Source organism: Myxine glutinosa, chromosome 3 (genome assembly GCF_964187855.1).
Source record: "Myxine glutinosa chromosome 3, kmMyxGlut1.1, whole genome shotgun sequence".
In the NCBI taxonomy this organism is placed as follows: domain Eukaryota; kingdom Metazoa; phylum Chordata; class Myxini; order Myxiniformes; family Myxinidae; genus Myxine; species Myxine glutinosa.
This window is the reverse complement of record NC_136263.1, coordinates 119,648,698-119,667,678: the sequence shown is the minus strand read 5'-3', so window position 1 is coordinate 119,667,678 and position 18,981 is coordinate 119,648,698. Positions and strand designations below refer to the sequence as shown.

The 18,981-nt window shown below is 45.6% G+C and overlaps 1 long non-coding RNA gene across 4 annotated transcripts in view; it reads left to right on the top strand.

Moving 5' to 3' along the window:
• Positions 1 to 18,187, top strand: part of LOC137423246 (uncharacterized) — a 219,250-nt gene extending 201,063 nt beyond the window's left edge. For all 4 annotated transcript variants that reach the window (XR_010983669.2, XR_010983668.2, XR_010983666.2 and 1 more), the window contains one exon: positions 17,859 to 18,187. This is a non-coding gene — a long non-coding RNA (uncharacterized LOC137423246). The remainder of the gene's footprint in view (positions 1 to 17,858) is intronic.
• Positions 18,188 to 18,981: the final 794 nt, after the last annotated feature.

Below are 18,981 nucleotides of genomic sequence, written 5' to 3'. Positions count from 1 at the left end.
CAGAGAACCTATGCACGAGAGGAAGGAACTGTATCGAGAGGACTGCAGTGAGGACTTGCAGGAGAGAAGAGGGCTGGTTGAGAGCACTTCATTGTGTGAACACTTCGAGGCTTAGTGCTGTATTTAACTATTACGTACGCAGCCACGTGAGTGAACGCGGCCATAGCCGCCAGTATTAACCGCCAGAGCCCAGACCCTACCGTTCGCCCCGTAATTATCCCGTGTGCGCCAACGACATGTGGAGAGCTCCTGCCGTCTCTACTATCCATCTTCGCGGTACCAGCTGGGGACCGGAGAGAGAGCTGCTCGGACGCCATCCCTGGATGTGCTGACCATCAACCTGTTCATCTGCAATCCCCGTATGAGTGTCTGTGTGTGAGACGGGCCCGTTTGTCTGGGGAGTAAGTTAAGACTGTTTTTAAGGCTGCACTGTGTCTTCTTCTTCTCATCATTGTACATAGTGTGAATAAATTCTGTTCTTCCTTTCTTCCCAATTCGACCGATTCTGTGATTTCTCCATTGGGTAAGCGTGGCACGAATAAGAACCGCTTGGATCGGGGTCTAGTAATTGCTAACGGCTCCGGTCACAGGTTCGCTACCGCTCGGCGTATCCACCAGCACCCGTGATTCGGGCGAGGCTTATCTCCTCATTTCAGGGCAGCGCTAGTACTTAGGTAATAGCGAATCTGGTCTTACAACCCTATTTAGCGCTGTCCGGCTAGGACGTCATTGGCCTCGGGTCGTGCCTGGTCAGTCAAAGACAAGGGGACTAATCCCCCCTTGGTAAGGGGAGAAGGCTGGCACTGAGATACATACATACATACATACACACACACACACACACACACACACACACACACACACACACACACACACACACACACACACACACCTATCAACATACACGACACAGCACAAGACTGTTCGACAAGAGTCTTTGGTATGAATCAGTGGACGCTCTAATCATTAAACCACCGACTCACTGCTCCAACAACTATTATTACTATCACAACTATTATTACTATCACAACCACTATTACTTTAACAGCGCTGATTATTCCTAACTTCTTGTGGCGTCGGTCAGGGAACGTTTTTCGACCTATTCTTTCACAAATCGGCTAGCCAGGCCACATTGCATTCGCCTGAAGGCGGCAGTAATTTGGAATTTGTTCAAGGTGCTGTTAAAATCATCTACACTTCACGAAGACAATGAGTAATATTTACCATCCACCAGGTCATGCTAAAATACGTTGGGACTCAAATCCAGATTAGCCAACTCAAAAGTAAGTGCATTATTATCTGTGTGCTTGTTTGGTCCTGTGTGCTTGTTTGTGTGCATGTTTGGTCCATGCTATGGACCAAAAATGAATATAGCCATAAACAAGTGTTATGCCTAGGTCCCCCGTCGGTGAAGTGATGTGAGTTGACAAAGTGGAAGACGCAAGGCGGCCATCTTGGATTTTGACGTGGCGACCCAATTTTCAACAGCGTTCTTCCTTATGCGTAGATACACCCACACACCAGATTAGAAGTTAGTACTTCGCTTATTTTTCAAGATATTTCGCTCACAAGGTTCAGACATACATGGTGGCGGCCATCTTGGCGTTTGACGTGGCGACACAATTTTCAATAGCATTCTTCCATATGCCCAGTTGCACCCACACAGCAAATTAGAATTCGGTCCTTCACTTACGCAAGCACGCACGGACGGACGCACGCACGCACGGAGGGGAAAACCATAGTCCCCCTTTCGCTCCGCGGTGCAACGGGGGACAATAATATAGCAGGGCCAGTGGTAGAATCCTGTTTTGGTGTCCTCGACTGGACATAACCTTGACACAGGAGATTAGATGGAAAGAGAATAAAACTCCTCACTTGTCACACCATGTATCAGCCATGAGCAGATGTTGACGGACTGTATCTATCGAGGAAAGCCAGATGACACAGATAGACAAATCTGGAAGCCGCCTGCCGATAAAATCGCGATTACAGCTTGTACAGATCCTCACCTGTTACCTTTGTCACCAAAGGTGGATGGAGGTTATGTTTTCACCCCCGTCCGTCTGTCTTGTCTGTCTGTTTCCCTGTTTGTTTGTAAGCAGGATATCTGAAAAAGTTGTGGACGGATTCGGTCGAAATTTGTTGGAGAGGATGGGTATGCGACAAGGATGAAATGATTATATTTTGGTGAAGATCCGGATCTGGATTTGAGAATTTGTAAGTGATTCGTCACCATTGAGAGATAAGGCAAAAACCGATAGGCCTATATAGCACGATATCTCAAAAAGTTGTGGACGGATCGGACGAAACTTGGTGGACAGGTTGGGTGTGTGACAACGAAGAATCGATTCAATTTTGGTGAAGATCCGGTTCCGGATACGAGATTTCCTTTAATTCTTAAGTGATTTTTCACCATTGAGAGATCGGGAAAAAATGATATAAAGCATGATGTTTCAAAAAGTTGTGGATGGATTATAACAAAACTTGGTGGATGAGTTGGGTAAGTGACAAGCGCAAGCGGATTAGATTTTGTTTCAAGTCCGAATCCAGATCCGACCTATCGGTGGGATAGAAAAAGTGAACTGTTCAGCCTGGCGGAGCTTTGCGCTCTACCGAGTGATGTTCTAGTTGCAAATGTGATTCCCCAGTGATAGTGCGTGTAAACCTAAAAGCCAAGTAATCCGTAATAAAGCACACAATAGGTTTTAGAACTTAGATAGGACTAAAAAAATGACCAGCAGTAACATGGAGGTCACTAATTAAGCAAGGGCCGTCAGGTTGAGGACGAGGCAAACAATAATGGAGAAGTGCATGAACAAATTGGAAAAAATCTGTTACATGGCGGCGTTTCTGCATAATGTCAAAAAAACATCTCTTCATTTCATCAACGTCAGTCCATCGTTCCAATGGCTTCAAATTCAAGGCCCTCAAGGGCACGACTGCAAGTCTCGTCATATCTGCCCAAAAGCAAGCCTGAGAGGTACAATATTACCAGAAGAACATCTTAAAATGAAACAACAATACCTGCAGAATCTGTCACGAATATTACGATTGTATCGACAATATACAAGCGGGATGCCCTGCACTTGCCCCAGAGGAGTATCTCAGCCGTCATGATAAAGCCGAAAGATATTTACACCGGCATCTCTGCCAACACTACATCATACATGTGTCAGAAAGATTGTATCAACGTCAAACAAAGATTGTCATGGAGATCTCAGAAGAAACAATTCTGTAGAACGTGCAAATCCATATAACAAACATATCGATGGCAATAAACCTGCTATCGTCCGTCATAAAGTGTAAGGAGAGCTGGACCTGCTTGTTAAAAGATGTACTGTTGTTTCAGCAAATAAGAACATCAAACAAAAATGGAGAAGCTTTTCAAATACATGGCCCTAGAGATCAAAATACAGAGGGTGTGGGATGTACAATACATGAAGTTCTTCCATGAGTGTTCATTGCTACAGGCAGGACAAACAAAGAAGGGAACTGTGTAGCACATCCACAACATGCCTTGTGATTTACGATTATTTGACAAACAGAAAACTACTGTATATGACTTGGTACAGCACTTATTGTGCACAAATTGTTTGACACAAAGTGACAAAGCACCGTGCGTAAAGGAGTAAACTTCAATGAACGAAATACTCACAGCAGAACAGGAAACCAACATTAAATTATATATATATACTGCAAAAATCCCCCTAAAATGACAGGTGTATATATGTAGCAGCCCACCTGCCATTCTCCTAATTTAATTAATTTAATCCCTAACTTGATCATTTTTGTTTAATATATATTGTTATGTTTGTGGGGGTGGGTGATGGCATACCATAGTGGAGATAGAACTGTGTAGTGTAGCATGGGTCGCGTGCGAGTAGGCAGCCAATCTCGATGTATTTAAGTAGAAAAACTGTGAGCTTAACGTTGTTTACGTGTTTTCACACGGGGGGTGGGGTGGGGGGGCATGGAGCTTGTGTTATCTAGGTATGGTTAAGATTAGTTTCCCTGGTGCTTACAATTATTACAAGCCAGCCATAAAACCCACGTCTTTAACCGACAACAACAACTACTGGCATATATGCTGACAGAAACCTGCATATTCCCGATCGGGCTAAACCATGCCCCACCACCGCCGACAGGATCCGAACATTACCATCGACAAATAAACCCCACATCCAAGGAATCGTAATGAACAATTCACCCCACCCACCAATCGAGCAAGGAAAAAGGTCACGCCCCGAAGTTCGTCATTGGTCGAGCCCGACTATGGGGCGAATCAGTGGATCTTGGCGATTAGTCGGGGTGACGTTACTGTGATGTCAGAGTGAAAAGGTTCAAGGAGGAGAAGAGGAAGAATCTCTCTCTCTCTCTCTCTCTCTCTGTCGCCACCTATCGGCCGTCGGTGCGTTGGGTGTAGCGTCATGGCGGCTGTGAGCAACTGCTCTGTGTTTTGATGAGTCCGTCATGAGGTTTCCCCCCTCTCCTGCCCTCCCCTGCCCCCCTCCCTCTCCTTTTCCATCCTGTGTGCCTTGGCATTTGTTTTCATCTGTTCTACACCTTTGCCTTCGAGAGAGAGAGGATTGAGAGCGGGCCCATTTTGGGTGCGGCCTACTGGCGTTGACGGCGCATTGTAAGCCATTTCTGTGCTTATAATGCACGTTTATTTTTTACTTTAGTTCGTTTATTTAGGTTTGATACCCTCTTGTCCGGCTCGGACAAGCGGGGGGAGGGGGGGGGGTATTTTTGCCGGAATGGCGAATGCACGCTCTCGTCGCGATGACTTTGAAGGCTTAACCAGGAAGCATGCGTTTGTGTGCGTGCCTCCGGATGGAGTCCCTGTCGAGGACATCATCCTCGCTGTGGGGAGCATTGTTGGGGATGAAAATATACGTGCAGCTTCGCGTATGAACCAGAAAGTGGTGGTGTTCGTTTCGGACGAGGAACTCGTCCATGACGTGGTAAGTGCGGGAATAACCACGGAAAGCGGTCACTTTATGATGGCGTCGCCGCTATTAACTCCCGCGACGAGAGTGGTTATTTCTAATGTACCACCATTTATCCCAAATGACAAGTTAATGACCGTGCTATCACGGTACGGTAAAATGGTATCGAGGATTTCAACAATCCCTCTTGGGTGTCGGAATGAACGTGTTAAGCACGTAATGAGCTTCCGCAGACAGGTGTATATGGTCCTTCCAGACCGTGGGGACGACACAGGCCTCAACATCACTTTCAAAATTAATTTTGAAGAGGCAAATTTCCAGCTATACGCATCGTCCACCACCTTAACATGCTTTCAGTGTGGAGCGTATGGACATTTAAAACGTTCTTGTCCCAAAGCCTCGTGTGTCAGGTGTGGCAAGACAGGTCACACTGCCATAGTTTGTAAGGAGGAGGTTGCTCTGCTAATGAATACGCCCAGTGGGAGGGAGGTTAACGCTGCTCTACTAATGAATACTCCCAGTGGGAGGGAGGTTAACGTTGCTCCACTAATTGAGATTCCCAGTGGGGGGGAGGTTAACGCATTGCCACCGCTTAAAATTCCTAATGAGGGTGAATCCAGTGTTCCAAGCGTGAACGTATTTATTCCTCCTCAGCAAAATGTTGAAATGGACACTGATAGTAAAGTGGGGACGAGCAAACGAAGGGCTCCGGATGATAGTGACTCATCTGGAGCAGGTAAAAAGGTTGTGCTCGATTTGCAGGTTGTTGGTGGAAAAACTCTTCCGGATGCACCTGGAATCTCTCTGCAAAGCGTGGACCAAATAAATAAAGAGGAAAACCCAGAAAAGAGCATCAGGGTTCAGCCGCTAAAACAACGCGCTTCCATTACTTACACAGACGACGTTAATGATGTAAATAATTCAGGCCACGATACCGTGAATGGTGCATCATTGATCCAAGCGAATGTCACTGAACAGGCTGACATCCATAATAAATCTGCCAATATAGCAGATAAGGGTGGAAACATAAATCCACAGGAATGTGGGAATAATGATTTCATGCCAATTGAGGAAATCAGTAATCAATGTGCTGATGTTTCCCAAACACAGCACTGCGTGGACCCCCCAGACAAGGGAAGGCTAGGTTGCATAGCAGGAGAAGAAAACGGTATTGACCCAGACCCCATTGGACCACTTTCTGATTTATCAGAATCGGAAGAGGAGGTGGAGGTAACAGCATTATCACAATTAATGGCAGATCAACCCCCAACCCCTCCCCATATTGTTCTCTCATTCCTCAATGAAACGTATAGACAGCGAAATGTCATCATTGGGGATCATTTCCCTGATTTGGCTCCCTTTATTCAGGCTGCAAAACTAGTCATAAAAAAATCTGAGGAACTAAACCTAACAAAATCGCAGTTTCATCGACTAAAGAAAATCATAACAAAGGCAAAGAGTGAGTACTCACAGTGTCAGACAAAATTTACTAATGAGTGATGAAGACGCTTAATCTTGCAACACTCAATATAAATGGCGGTGGGGCCAGTCACGTCCGCCAGATCCAAGTGAATAGTTTATTCAAACGGAAACAAGTTGATGTAATATTACTGCAAGAAACTCATATTATTGAGAAGGTTGAACATGACTGGTGCAGCATGTTCAAAGGTAAATGTTTCTTCAGTAATATGTCATCTGTATCTGCTGGAGTGGGGTTTTTGTTAAAACCAGGACTTGTACCTGAATCTTGCCTCTTTCAGGAGGTGATTCGGGGACGTTTTGCCTCCCTAGAATTGGTGATCAATAGCCTGAAGCTTATTATTTTTAATGTATATGCACCAAGTGAGAGTACTGACCGTAAAGCTTTCTTTACTGAAGTGATAAACCATTTAAATTTGTTTGACCCAAATCAGTGCATATGCATGGGGGGAGATTTCAATTGTACGCTAGAGCCCAAAATAGACAGAAATTCACCGGAACCACATCCCGAGTCCCATGGTGACCTCTCCCAGTTTCTTTCAGGTGGGGCTTTTTTGGATGTATGGCGATTGATGCACCCAAATGACTGGCAGTTTACATGGTGTCGATGCTCCAATGGCCAAGTATCCTTAGCGAGGCTTGACCGCTGGTACATCACCCCACGATTAAGGAATATTGTAACCTCCTCAACTATTACCCCTTCCATCTTCTCTGACCACCACATGGTCACGATGGGCCTATCTTTCCCTCAATTCAAACGGAGGAGCGCCTATTGGAAATTCAATACAAGTCTTTTGGATGATACCCTGTTTAAGGAAGCCTTTCGCATCCTATGGATAGCTATAGTTGGAAAAAAGCCCCTCTTTGCTTCCACTAACCTTTGGTGGGATAATATGAAAACTCATATACGACTGTTTTGTCAACAGTTTAATTCCCACATCACTCATGAAAGTCAAATCACATTGGCACGGTTGGAAACCGAAATTCTAAAACTGCAAAACAAAATGGCAGAGCAAGAAAATGAGACAAATTATAAATTGCTCCTTGAAAAAAGGACCCAACTCCGGGAACTATTACAGGAGAAGGCTGCAGGACTACTAGTTAGACTGAGAGTAAAAAGCATTAAAGTATCAGATAGTCCTAGCAAAGCCTTCTTTCACTTAGAAGCTGAAACGAAGCCTCCCCAACTTATTTTATCAGTTAAGGACCCCAGTGGGAATGAAATTACAAGTTCTGATGGGGTAAAAATCACTATTAGAAAGTATTATTCTGAACTATTTGCTAAAAAAGATATATATGAGGATAAAATAAAATGTTTTACCTCCCATCTCCCAACCCTAACTGAGACTCAACGCCTGGAGCTGGATGTGCCTTTAAGCCTTGATGAGTTACAGCGTGCCCTGGTTGGAATGGAATCTGGAAAGGCTCCGGGAATTGATGGCCTGCCAGCTGAGTTTTACATGGAATTTTGGGACATTTTGGGCCCGGAACTATTGATTGTACTTCAAGAATCCTTGCGAAAAGCTGTAATGCCACTAAGTCTAAGGAGAGCAGTGGTGAGTCTTCTCCCAAAGTCAGGAGATCTCCGGCGGATGGAGAATTGGAGACCGGTTTCAATAATGTGCACTGACTATAAAATGGTTTCGAAAGCAATGGCAAATCGTTTGAAAAAAGTCATTGGTGATCTGGTTTTACCTGATCAGACATTCTGCATCCCCAGTCGTTCGATTTACGACAACATTTTTTTCGTTCGGGATTTAATGTATGCTCGCCATGACCAAAATGATTTTGGAATATGTTTTCTAGACTTTGAAAAAGCCTTTGACAGCATTGACCATGTTTTCTTGTGCCATGTTCTTGAAGCATGTGGGTTTGGGGTAATTTTCAGGGCCTTTATAACTCTATTGTACACTGACATCTCCAGTGTAATTAAGGTGAACAATGAACTGGTTCCCCCCATAAAGGTTCAGAGGGGGGTACGGCAGGGTTGCCCAGTCTCAGGTTTGCTTTTTGCGTTAGCAATGGAGCCATTACTTTGCACACTGAGAAAGAATATCTCTGGCCTGACCTGTTTTCCTGGAAGCCCACCAATGACTATATCGGCCTATGCAGATGATGTTTGCGTCATTATAAAAAACCACCAAGACATTGTTGCTCTTGTAAAGTCCTTAAGAACCTTTTTCATGGCTTCATCTCTGAAGGTTAATTGGACGAAAAGCAAAGCTCTTTGGGTGCCATACCTTAATAGTTGCCTACCTGTCTCAACACATCTGCCTGCTCTTCCAGAAAACTTGGAGTGGAAAGCAGATGGTGTTGATTACCTTGGTGTGTCCCTGGGCTCTACACAATTTGAGAAAAGGAATTGGGAAGGTGTGACTGGAGAAATAGACAGGAGGCTGAACCTGTGGAAAAGAGCCCTACCGCACCTCTCATTTAAGGGCCGAGTCTTAGTGGCAAACAACTTGGTTGCTACAACGTTGTGGCATCGCTTTATTTGCCTGCAACCACCAGAAGTGCTGCTGGACAGGATACAGGCCAAACTTGTGGACTTTTTTTGGGGAGGCCATCATTGGCTGCGGCCAAGCGTAATATGCCATACTTCATCTGAAGGTGGTCAGAGCCTTGTTCACGTGAGATCCCGTCTCATGGCTTTTCGCCTGTGCTCCATTCAACGCCTCCTATTTGGTGAAAACCTGCCAAACCATGCCTTGGCTTGCCATATTTTACAGCAGGCGGGTAGACTCGGCTATGGTCTCGAAGTATTCCTGACTCACCTTAAGTACGTGAATACATCAACGCTCCCCATATTTTACCAGAGCCTTCTCAGTGCCTGGGAAAGACTTTCCGTGAGCCGTAAAGCGGACACTTACTCCCCAGGGATGTTCGAGGTTGAACCCCTGTTCTTCAATCCTCTCTTCCCTGATGTTCTCAAGAGTCGTCATTTGTGCCAACGCTTTATTGAGGCAGGCATAAACAAAGTATGGCACTTTCGGCCAAACTCCGGTGTCGGGTGGAGGAATGTGGAGGAAATTTCAACCTTGACGGCGATTCGGTCCAAGAGGACAATTGGAACGATTTTGAGGAAAGTTGTTCAAAAACGTCATCAGCTACAGAAACTTTGGACTTGGAATACGTTTGGACACCCCAACGAGTCCCCGTTTCCGAAACTGATTTTTGACTGCTTTCCCAAGGAACTTCCACCTGTTAGCACAGGGACAAGTGTATTGCACGCTGAGAGCAGCAAGAGCCTGTATAGGTGGTGGTTATCTCAAGTTCTTGGTATTCCTCCGCTAAATGGAGTAGCACGATGGAAGAGGCTACTCCCTGCCGGGCCCCCCAATGAACCTGTATGGGAATCAATGTATTGTAAGCTGATTAACAAAAGAACAGGTGATCTTCAGTGGCGCCTTGCCCACTGGATCATCCCATGCAATACATATGTATGGAATTTTGCCCCAATATCTGCATGTTGCCCCTTTTGTTCTGTAAATGAGGATGTTTTTCATTTTTTTATTGGTTGTGAAAGACTTTTTCCTTTATTTGAATGGTTAGACTTTGTGTCGTTCAAAATGAATTTCAGATTTACTTTTCGATCCTTTATTTTTGGGCTCAAAAAGAGACGGCAACACAACAAAGAATATGAACTGTTGTGCTTTTTTGTAGCTACAGCAAAGCTTGCTACTTACCTGTCCAGAAAGGAGAAGCGGAGTTGGTAAGCCCATTCATCAATGCAATGTCATGACGTTTTTCAATGCACTGTGTGCTGCAAGGCTAAAACATGAGTTTGAGTTTTCCAAGATCATGGGTGAAATTGATGGATTTGTAGAAAAATGGTGTTTGAAAAGTGTCTGTGAAGTCCGCCAAAACCAGTTGGTATTATTTTTCTCTTGATTGTTCATAATTTCTACACTTCGTAGTATTGCTGCAGAAGATTGCATTTGTTTTCGGTAAAATTTGAACTGATCAGCGCATGTATCTGTATTGTTTCCTCGCTTCATCGTTTTCTCTTGTTTTTGGCTTTGTTGATTTTATACACTGTACATCCATGCACTTTATATTTTTTGGAATAAAAGGACATCAAAAGTCAAAAAAGTCTCTCTCTCTCTCTCTGTCGCCACCTGCTGGCCGTTTGTATGCTGGTTGTGCTCTGTGTTGTTGCTCCATCCCCCCCCCCCCCCCCCCCGTTTTCCCCCCTCCGTGTCCTTGTGCCTGTTCGTGGAGTCTTCCTGGTGATTCCCATATACGTTGAGACGGGAGAGAGAGCCGGAGAGCACAGGGTGATCGCTGGTAAGGGTTCGCCGTTTTTGGGCGTCGCCCGATCGGTGTTTGCTCCTTCATCTTAAACCTCTATTTCCTTTTTTTCCTTTCGTTTATCTTTCCTTCAGTTTGTTTTGTTGCCTCCCTTTTCCGAAGTTAGGGAAATCGGAGAGGTCTGATTACTTCCCATTCCCGGAGTTCGGGTAGGGAAGATTATATTATATATTCACCCTCCCCGAGTTGGGGAGGGGTTGTAAGTGCAGCTGTTCCAGCATGGCAGCTGCACTATCTCGATTTACGGCCTTTCAGAGCCTGACCCGTAAGCACGGGTTCTTTTGTGTACCTCCGGAACGTGAGGTTAGTGTCGAGGACGTTGTCCTCGCAACCGGTCGTGTTGTCGGGATCGACAAGGTTGTTGCCGCTTCGCGGATGAACAAGCGGATCATTATTTTTTTGTCCGACGTGGATTGTGTCCCACAAATTGTCGAACAGGGTTTGACAATCGATCCAGATTTATTTGTTATGATTTCCCCACTAGATAGCCCAGCGATAAAAGTCGTGATATCAAATTGCCCCCCATTTGTATCCGACGATGTACTAATTAAAGAGTTGTCCCGATACGGTACCATCGTGTCTCGTATATCTATGATTCCCTTCGGGTCACGAAACAACGATTTAAGGCACGTGGTTTCATTCCGGCGGCAAGTGTTTATGATTTTAAAAAATTCCCAGAAGGATTTAAACCTTATAATAAAATTAAAACATCAACAGAACGAATATACAGTGTACGTGTCCACCAACGTTCTAAAATGTTTTGGCTGCGGACAATTTGGGCATGTTAAGCATGACTGCCCCCGAAAAGAGAATTCTGCACAAGTACAACCTCCCCTCCGAACCGGGAATAAGCAACCCCCCCACCTTCCCACCACCGATCCAAACCCTTCCACCACCGACCCAAGCCTTCCCACCACCGAACCAAACCCTTCCACCACCGACCCAAGCCTTCCCACCACCGACCCAAGCCTTCCCACCACCGAACCAAACCCTTCCACCACCGACCCAAGCCTTCCCGCCGCCGAACCAAGCCCTCCCACCACCGACCCGAACCTTCCCACCATCGACCCAAGCCTTACCACCACTGATCCCAATCTGTCCACCACCGACCCAAGCCCTCTTACCACCGATCCAAACCCCCCCGCCGTACCCCCTTCCCCTCCCCTTGAAAAAGGGGACCCTCCCTCTACTGAAGGATCTAATTGCAGCCATCTCCTGTTAACGATAGATCTCACCCCCCAGGCGACATCGTCCAATCACAGCTTGTTGCCTGCTATAACTGATCCTACCTCTCTCGCCGTGGTAGCCGATGGAAATCCCCTCCCGATGATCACGTCCTCCCTCCCCTCCCCCCCCTCCCCCCAAACCCTTGCAATCTCTTCCCACTAACCAGGACGAGTTTCAATTAGTCTGCCCAAAAGGAAAAAGACATCTGCAAACAACAGATGAAAACGGTCATCTCTTTTAAAAACCTACAACTGAAAACCGACAGCCCCTCCTCTCTGGCCTAGATTTGTCCCTCGTCACAGAAAATCGTTTCTCGGTATTGGAGGACATAGATGTGGATGAATCCTCGCCCTTGTCTACTGACCTAGAAACTGATATGGTTGAACCGCAAAAATTAGTTCCCCCCCCTCCCCTGAAGATGGCTCATTTCTCTCCCTCCCCATCCCCTCCCTCTATGGACTATGCCCCTTCCGATAACGTGGAGGGATGTGATGACGGTGAGGAGATAAATGATGAAAACCAGTGTGACACACCATCTGAGCCATCTGATATAGATGACTCTGTTAATGAATGTGGTAGCCTTAAGGAAGAAGAAACCCCTCCAATCCCTCCCTCCGAGATAAAAAGGTTTCTTAAGGACACATTCCGAAAAAGGAATGTTGTTATAGAAACCTTTTTTCCGGAGCTACCTGATTTTATACATTCCACTAGATTGATGGTAAAACAGCCCCACGTTTTTAATTTCAATTCCTCCCAACGTCACCGTTTAAAGAAGTGGTTGCAAAAAGCTAAGAATGAACTGCTATCAAAAAATTGAGTGGTGGTCACTCCTCCTTGTAGCTGTAATGAGTTTTTCCATTTGTAGCTTGAATATTAACGGAGGATGTAGCTCTGTCCGTAAAGTTCAAGTAAGGGATTTTTTATTACAGAAGAAAGTTGACATTGCCCTCTTACAAGAGACCCATGCCAACGACTGCTGTGTCGCAGAGTGGTGTAGGCTCTTCCCCGGCCTGTCCTTTTTTAGTAACGGTGACTCCCGCAAAGGCGGTGTCGCAATAATTCTTAGCCCCTCCTTTTCGCCTTCATCGCTTAAATTCGACGAAATACACAAGGGATCCCTAGCATCCCTAGAATTCCACTACTGTGGAAAATTCTATACTATTTTTAATATCTATGCCCCAAGTACGCCTGTAGCTCGGCGAATTTTTTTTAATGACCTTGGGACACACCTAACGTCCCTCGACAGCCAAAACGCCCTAAAAAACCAAGACAATCATGTTTGTATTGGTGGAGATTTTAACTGCACCCTCCAACCCCAACTAGACAGGAACAGTGCAGAGCCCCATCCTGCCTCCACAATCCCTCTCACCAAATTTTTAAAACAAATGAATTTGACAGATATATGGCGGGTACAGCACCCATCAATCAGGCAATACACATGGTGTCGATGCATTCAGGGTAATATTGTACTTGCTCGCTTGGACAAGTTTTATATTAATCCTCCACTTGAACGCCTCGTTCTGTCATCCAAAATTTGCCCATCAGGATTCTCGGACCACAGCGCAACATTTCTCAAAATTTCTGCCCCCTGCCTGAAACACAAGAGTGCTTTTTGGAAATTTAATAACAACTTACTTGATGATAGTACCTTTAAGGACATTTTTCCGGAAATTTGGGATATTCTGGTTGCCTCCCAAGGGAATTTCTCAAACCTCAGACAATGGTGGGATAATGCCAAAACGCACATCAGACTGTTCTGCCAACAATATCGTGCATATGGTGTTCAAGAGGAAAGAAAAACCACAACCTTACTTGAAGATGAAATCCTGGAATTACAGGAACAGCTTCAGGGAACTGCAAGTGTGAGCTACCAGGGAATGAGGCAACAAATCCATGGAAAAACGGCCTTACTGAATTCCATATCCGAAAGGTGAGCACAAAATGCTTTATTGCGTCTGAAGATGAGGTACATACACGACCTTGATGCTCCAACCAAATTCTTCTTCAGCCTTAAAAGGGGGGCCTCTTCGTCAATGATTACACGCTTGCTCCATGATGGGGAACTCCTTTATGAAGATGGCAGAATCAGGGAATGTGCCCGGAAACATTTTAAACAACGGTTTATGCGGCATGACATTAACCAGGATGCAATATCGGAACTTGTTTCTAACCTTCCAACATTGGCGGAGGATCAGAAGCAGCAGTTGGAGGATCCTCTTAGGTTACCTGAGCTCACCGCTGCCTTGAAGGCCTTGGAACCTGATAAAGCCCCTGGACTGGATGGGCTGACTAGTGAATTTTTCCAGTTTTTTTGGGACGCCATTGGACCTCACCTACTGCGGGTATTGAATGAATGTTTAGAGGATGGACAACTGCCGTGGAGTTGCCGGAGAGCAGTCACCACCTTAATTCCTAAGAAAGCGGACACTCAACTTATAGAGAACTGGCGTCCTATTTCTGTTTTATGTACGGATTATAAAATTTTAGCCAAAGCCTTGTCTAATCGAATGAAACCTTTTATGAATGTACTAATAGGAGAACATCAATCCTTTTGTATTCCTGGACGTACTATTTTTAATAATATCTTTCTTATCCGTGATACCATTCGGTTTTGTAACAACTTTAATATGAATGTTGGTCTGTTTTTCATTGATCAAGGAAAAGCCTTTGACTGTATTGACCACATGTACCTTTTTAGAGTTTTAGAGAATTTTGGGTTTGGACCTATTTTTATCTCGTATTTTAGGCTTTTGTATTGTAATATATCCAGTGTTCTTAAAATTAATCAAGTATTGTGTAGCCCCATTGCTGTACAACGGGGAGTACGGCAAGGTTGCCCTCTATCTGGACTTTTATACTCTCTTGCCATCGAACCTCTTCTGCTCCAATTACGTACGCACATTTCTGGCTTCACTGGATCAATTCTTACCACACCGCTAAAAGTCTCTGCCTATGCAGATGATGTCTGTATTTATATAAAAAATAGTGCTGACGTCACTGCGGTGGCTCAGGCACTAAAGACATATTGTCAGGCTTGTTCAGGCCAGGTAAACTGGAAGAAGAGTGAAGCCCTTTGGATAGGACCTGGAGATTGCCCGCCAATTGTCCTACCAGGAGGAGTGAACTGGCAGAAAAGTGGCATTAAATACCTCAGTATTTTCCTAGGAGACAACACCTTTGAGCAGCAGAACTGGGTGGGATTACCGGACAAGGTAATGGCAAAACTGGCCCGCTGGAAAGGACTTCTTTCTCAACTTTCGTACCACGGAAGAACTCTCGTCATTAACAATCTTGTCGCCTCTATGCTATGGCATAAGATGATATGCCTACAACCGCCCGGGAGCCTTCTTATTACACTGCAAAAGAGCATTGTCGACTTTTTCTGGAGCGGGAAACACTGGCTCCAACCCCCCGTGGCATACTTACCACTCACTGAAGGTGGCCAAGGTCTTATTGATATCCGCAGCCGGATTATGGTCTTCCGGCTTCATATCGTGCGCCAACTTGTATATGGAGATGAAGCCCTACTCTGGAGGCCTCTGGCTAACTGCATATTGCAACTTACATGCAAGCTGGGTTACGACCGAGAACTTTTCTTGATGAACCCTCATCAAATCGATTCATCCTTGCTGCCCACCTTTTACCAAGGGGTGATGAACGCCTGGCAAGCCCTGTCCTTTTCCCATGAAATGGCAACATACAACATGGAAATGTTGTTGAATGAGCCCCTATGCTACAACCCCTTCCTGGAAAACAGCTTGAATAATAGGGGACTCGTTCAACGTTTTGTTGTTGCCAAGCTGCTGCGAGTGAAAGACCTCATGACAGAGTCTGGGAGCTGCCGGCTGAGTGCTGCCGCTGTGGCACAAAAAACCGGAATAAAATCTGTCAGGATCATCTCTCGGTACCTTCAAGGGATATCCACAACGTATCGTAATACCTGCGAGGAACTTGGCCCTTCCCCTGAGGAAACAGCGGGTGACTTCCCCAAACTCCTAGTCTTCAGCCCGCCACTTAATCTGTCCCCTGGCCTGAACAGCCCTGATGATACTGCATTATCCCTTCCCGCCTTTCCAAAGAAAACTTTGTACAACACGTACGTTAAAATTTTATACGCAAAAACATTTTCTGAGCACCCGAGGCTTCGATGGCGGGATGTTTTACCCCCAATACCCCCCAATTGCCCCAATTGGCGAAGTTTTTATCTCTTGCCTACTCCAAAGTATGTTGGAGATATTCAATGGAAACTTGTACACTGGATTTTACCTTATAATGTTTTACTGAACCGGTTTTCTACTGCTAACTCTAATCTATGCCCTTTCTGTGCATCCATTGAAACCCTACCGCATATATACCTTGAGTGTGAACGATTGCAACCTCTTTTTACATTCCTTCAGGAACGCTTTGTGAAGCTTGGTTCCCTCTTCAATCACAATGTTTTTATTTATGGGTTTTTAGGACCGTCTTCCCTTAGAAATGTGGTTTTAATGAATTTTTTAATTGGCCAGGCCAAGTTTGCAATTTACAAATCCAGGAAGAAAAAAATGGGAAACGCTTCTGACTCGTCATATGATGTACTGCTCACCCTTAAGGCTCTTGTAAATGCAAGACTAAAGCTAGAGTACCGGTTTTTTAAAATGAACAAGAATTTAACATGTTTTAAAGAAAAGTGGGTTTTTAATGATGTCATATGCACACTTGATGATGATGATTTGATAATAACTTTTCCTTGAGACCATTTTTATTGTGTTTTGTTTCTTTATGACTGAACATAACTGATTTTTTGTACTCTTGTAATAAAAGGAAGAAACAGTCAGTCTCTCTCTCTCTCTCTCTCTCTCTCTCTCTCTCTCTCTCTCTCTCTCTCTCTCTCTCTCTCTCTCTCTCTCTCTCTCTCTCTCTCTCCTTCTCTCCTTCTCTCCTTCTCTCTCTCTCTCTCTCTCTCTCCTTCTCTCTCCTTCTCTCTCTCTCTCTCTCTCTCCTTCTCTCCTTCTCTCCTTCTCTCCTTCTCTCCTTCTCTCTCTCTCCTTCTCTCTCCTTCTCTCTCTCTCTCTCTTTCTCTCTCCTTCTCTCTCCTTCTCTCTCCTTCTCTCTCTCTCTCCTTCTCTCTCCTTCTCTCTCTCTCTCCTTCTCTCTCCTTCTCTCTCTCTCTCCTTCTCTCTCCTTCTCTCTCTCTCTCCTTCTCTCTCCTTCTCTCTCTCTCTCCTTCTCTCTCCTTCTCTCTCTCTCTCCTTCTCTCTCCTTCTCTCTCTCTCCTTCTCTCTCCTTCTCTCTCTCTCTCCTTCTCTCTCCTTCTCTCTCTCTCTCCTTCTCTCTCCTTCTCTCTCTCTCTCCTTCTCTCTCCTTCTCTCTCTCTCTCCTTCTCTCTCCTTCTCTCTCTCTCTCTCCTTCTCTCTCCTTCTCTCTCTCTCTCTCCTTCTCTCTCCTTCTCTCTCTCTCTCTCTCCTTCTCTCTCTCTCTCCTTCTCTCTCTCTCTCCTTCTCTCTCTCTCTCCTTCTCTCTCTCTCCTTCTCTCTCCTTCTCTCTCTCTCTCCTTCTCTCTCTCTCTCCTTCTCTCTCTCTCTCCTTCTCTCTCTCTCCTTCTCTCTCCTTCTCTCTCTCTCTCCTTCTCTCTCCTTCTCTCTCTCTCTCCTTCTCTCTCCTTCTCTCTCTCTCCTTCTCTCTCCTTCTCTCTCTCTCTCCTTCTCTCTCCTTCTCTCTCTCTCTCCTTCTCTCTCTCTCTCCTTCTCTCTCCTTCTCTCTCTCTCTCCTTCTCTCTCCTTCTCTCTCTCTCTCCTTCCTGATGGGTGGTCGCTTGTGTCGTGTGCTCTCGTGCAGAAAACTCTTCGGAGGTCAGATAACTTGTTGGCAATGTTGGGGCCAGAGGTGTTATTTGATGGTGGTATTTTTCAGGGAAGCTGGAGCTACGTCACGTTTCGGAGGGAGACAAGAGCGAAGGAGGACCGGCCGCACGAACCCCCTCACATTCTTCGGCAACGTGGAGAGGGACTTCGTGCCATCTTGTGTGTTTCCCGCACGAGCGACTTTGCGCTGCCTGGTGCTGCCGACTCCATTCGGCGATCTTATTGGAGCAAAGCTGAGTGCCGGCCGGCTTTGAACAATTTATTTTATTTTATCATTCCCCTGTCTGTTTGTGAGTCTGCATGTGGAGGTACCTCGATTAGGCTTTAGTTTACCTCACCATTCATTTTATTGCCGGGCTTTATTTCATTAAATTTATTATTGTGCATTTCATTTGTTGTGTTGTTTTTTCGTTTTGTGGGTTCGAGTATAAACCCCATGAGCTCCGTGCAGGTAAACATTTTGGTTCCTTCAGTCCCGTGTGTGCCATAAAAAAGTGCCGCCAATTTTTGGTTTGATTGCTTCGGAGTAAAGACCGATCGGCTATCAATCATCCTGCAGTGTTAATCGCAGGTGACAGGACAGTATTTTGTTGTAGTTGTATGTTAATTTCTTATCAGAACAAAGCACCTCCAACCGAAAATATAACTAGATCTACCCTGCTAATCACTATAATACCCTGCTCCAGTCTGTTGGTTTCTTGGATGTGGAGAAGGCACACCCATTCTGGGAGGGGCTTCAAAAACAAATCTCCACCATTTTGTTTGCTCCACACACCTCTGATGCTCCGTAGGCCTCTGGTGACCATTTTAAGACTGAATCAACACATCTTCTGTCATAAGAAGTTACCTTTTGAAGAAACAAAGGTATTAAAGCGCGGCGTTACGCGCGCTGCTTGTGAGCAAGGAGGAAGCGGACAAGCGGTAACATATAAACGTCTTTATTGTAAGACTACACTGTAACACTGAACTGCACCGGGCTGGTCGCCCGGTGTATATCATGAGGCCACGCCTACCCCTCGGGCGTGGCCACCGCCCACTTGGTGCGTGGAATGATGTCACCACGCCAGTGGGCTTTTGTGTCCGCCACACGCGCCCCCCCAGAATTCCCGCGCACCTGGAGGGCCAGTTTGCGGGGCAGACGAATGACCCGGCCGAAGCGCCCCCTGGCGATC